Source organism: Onychostoma macrolepis, chromosome 22 (assembly GCF_012432095.1).
Source record: "Onychostoma macrolepis isolate SWU-2019 chromosome 22, ASM1243209v1, whole genome shotgun sequence".
In the NCBI taxonomy this organism is placed as follows: Eukaryota; Metazoa; Chordata; class Actinopteri; order Cypriniformes; family Cyprinidae; genus Onychostoma; species Onychostoma macrolepis.
The window spans coordinates 25773224-25776634 of record NC_081176.1 but is presented as its reverse complement, the minus strand read 5'-3'; the positions used below and the strand labels follow the sequence as shown (position 1 = coordinate 25776634).

At 32.7% G+C, this 3411-nt stretch overlaps 1 long non-coding RNA gene across 1 annotated transcript; it reads right to left on the bottom strand.

Annotated features, from left to right (window-relative positions):
• Positions 1-338: 338 nt before the first annotated feature.
• On the bottom strand, positions 339-2696 carry LOC131531104 (uncharacterized). Its single transcript, XR_009268564.1, has 3 exons — positions 2529-2696; positions 657-1115; positions 339-540 (listed from the first exon to the last, which is right to left on the bottom strand). It is a non-coding gene; the product is annotated as an uncharacterized LOC131531104 (long non-coding RNA).
• Between the last annotated feature and the right edge of the window lie 715 nt (positions 2697-3411).

Genomic DNA, 3411 nt, shown 5'->3' with positions numbered 1-3411 from the left:
AACATGACTACATATTAGCTTAGATTTTAAGTGTTTTCCTCTTTCGTGGATAGATCGTTTCATGATTGTGTTGTGTAAATGTGTTTAAATTCTTCATACAGTTCAATCTTTTAATCTTTGGTTATTAATCTTTGATGTGTAAAGAATCAGATTGGTAAATGATGTGCAGCTTTAATTTGAACATAAACATGAAATAACACTCAAAGACAATCGAATAGATTTGATTCTAGCAAACACAACATGGGACACTTGTGGTACAGAACTGTTGCAGCAACATACTGATGTTCAAGATCTCATTCTACTGTGCTTCTGAACCAGACAAAACAATGAGCTGATAGTCAGAAAGGTGAGAGAAAGTTTGTCATTGCTATCATTGTTATTGGTCCTTCAGTCATGATTTGATTTGAAATTGATTTTATCTTTTTTTTCTGCAGCAGAGATATGTGATGAAACAGGCTATTAATAGCACTATTAACAGTACAGCAATGTAAACCCAGTACAATGACAACCACTCATTGTCAGTTTTTTCTCTCTCGTTTTCTGCAACGAAACAGTACATAAACAACGTTACAACATTGTGATTAAACACTTACTGTATTTGGACTGGACAAAACTTTAATTAAAATCATCATACATTATTCACCAGTTTTACATACCTTTGATGATCAGCTCTACAGTCTTCTGTTCATCTGAGGGTGTGATGAGGCAGTTGTATTTTCCTGCATCAGCGTGAGTGAGACTGGTGATTTTGAGAGAGAAGTTTCCTCCCTCATACTCTTCAGGGAAAGTTTCAGCTCTGTTCTTGTACCGTTGATTCTGTTCTGCTATTGAATCTTTACCTTCAACTATATCATACACAATTTTGCTGCCATTTTGTCTCCAGTGCACATTAATGTCCTGAAGTTTAAGATCATGTTTAGTTGAACACGGCAGAACAACAGAATCACCAATAATACCCTTTACTGTGACCTGCAGACACACTGAAATCACAAAAGCTTTAACTGTATACACACAATGCGTTATTTATTTATTTATGTGGCGTGAAATTAACTCTCAAATGTATTTTTTTCTCACCTTTGTTTATCAGCACTGCAAAAACACAAATGAAGCACCAACTGCAGAAACAGAATAAAACAACTAATTGTAAGGCACTATTATCAAAGTTTGATTCCCACGCAGATGGGAAAAGATGTGATTGTGGTTAAATGATCTTATATTTTGTCAGTTTATAATAGTAATCTGTCACTTATTGAATATTAGAGTTTTCATGTTTGTTTACTGAGCGTTAAAATCAGGTGTGTAACAACCATTCAGACAAACACACACAAACTCAATCATTCAATGTGAATTCACTGACTATTTGACAATCCTGTTCAACTAAATTGTCAAAATCCATCAGTTTTTCAAGTAAACTAATACATGTAGTCCTATACGTTTATTGTCCTTAATACGGGATGCATCATTATTATCTACCTGTTAAACTCAACTCTAAATGTGTTGCAATTTGACACTAAATGTTCTTAAGAGGGAGCGTCTCCAATATCTTACCTTAAATATCTAAATCTTAAATACATCATTAGACTAAGAAAATCAAATTAGCCTACTATCCAGTAAAGCTAGCTGCACATGGGGCACAAACGGTCGCAAAATAAACAGCTAATGCTAATTGCTAATGACTAAATTAAAATAAGTTATAGCAGGTCAACCATGCAGATAAACCTGATAATCATCGGTTAACCAATTCATGTTTAATGTATCTATGATGCTTAAAAAAGTTTCCTTTTCTAGTTTAAGTAAAGCATTTGACAACCAAGCAGACCAAAACAAATACGAGCAACAAACAACATCAGCTCTTCATTAGGGAAGCAAAACGAGTTTCATTCTGAATTCATCAAACATACCTGATCATCATATTGGCCCGATATTATCACTATGTTTTGTTCGAATATATTGCATAGAAATACTTCTGAAATTTAGGGCGAAATACTACTTTTTCAACAGAAAGTATTATAGCTCTTCCGCTTCGATATGTCATGTGTTCTGCGTACTACGTCAGAGACGCAAGTCAACATAATCAGACATGCGCACCAGATATTCGTTAAACATTCTGAATAAATTCAGTATGTTCAAGACTGCTGAGAGACAAGTTGACTTTCCCAGTTTCACATGATCTTCTGATCTACTACTGAATTTTCACCACTAGTAATGTTTTTGATCTCAGTCGTTGTATCTCCATGATCTGGACTTTAGTTCATCAATAAAAGACCAAAAACTTAGTTTAAAAAGCCAAAACGTGCCTTGTTGGTTAGACTACAAAATATTATGTTTCACTAAGTATGATAGTTTCACTAAATAAATAACAACAATACTAATTTTGATATATACATACATACATATATATATATATATATATATATATATATATATATATATATATATATATATATATATATATATAAGCTGGTAGCTATAAGTGTGCTGATGTCTGAAGTGAAATGAACAAAAGTTAATGAAAATCAGTAACTTACATGAGTATGAGAGTGGAGGTTCCTTTCGTGACTGCTCAGATCCTGATCCTCAAGTGAAACATTTCTCTGAATGCTGTCACATATATTCCTGAAGCCATCAGATTTTGTTATCTTCATCTTCTTTATCTTTTTTTTTTTTTAATAAAGACTGCAGAATCTATAGTGACACCTGCATTCTGACTCACAGAAAAAAAAGAAAGAAAAAAAAAAAAAACATGGCAATACAGCCTGGCTTTTTCAGATGGTTTTCAAAAATTCAACCGTGTATCTTTCTAAAACAAGTAATTACCTGTTTTTTTGTTTTGTTTTGTTTTTTATATCTGGACTCAAACCAGAAAGATCTTCCTCATAATTCCCCTCTTTCGTTTTTTTCCTCTTGACATACTATTCAAATGCTCTATAGAAGCTCAAGGATAATGATATCTGATGGAAGAAGATACTCTTGTCTGATTCAGACAGATTGTTTCCAGACAAACGGGTGACTGGTATGTTGTGTTTTTCATCTAATCATGTCACGTTCTCATTCAGACATATAATCATATCAGGTCTGATGAATGGACTTCTGATCATTATGCTGATTGGTGAGTTATTCTTCTTCAAGAAAAATTAATTTAGCTAATTAAGTATACACTAGTGGTGCTTTTGTCTACTGCTTTACCATGTATTTTGCAGTTGAAAAATACTGAATTTAATTAATTTTTGTATATGTGTTTTTTGTTGTTGGAAAAACATGTTTATAATGCTGATCTGCAGATAAGTTACATATCAGCCTCAAGATGCAAAACTATAACAATAACACAATGGGGAATAATTCAAAAACGTATTATTTAAATCCTGTAATTCTCATTAAAATAGTTATTCTGAATTCCCAAAATACGTCTCT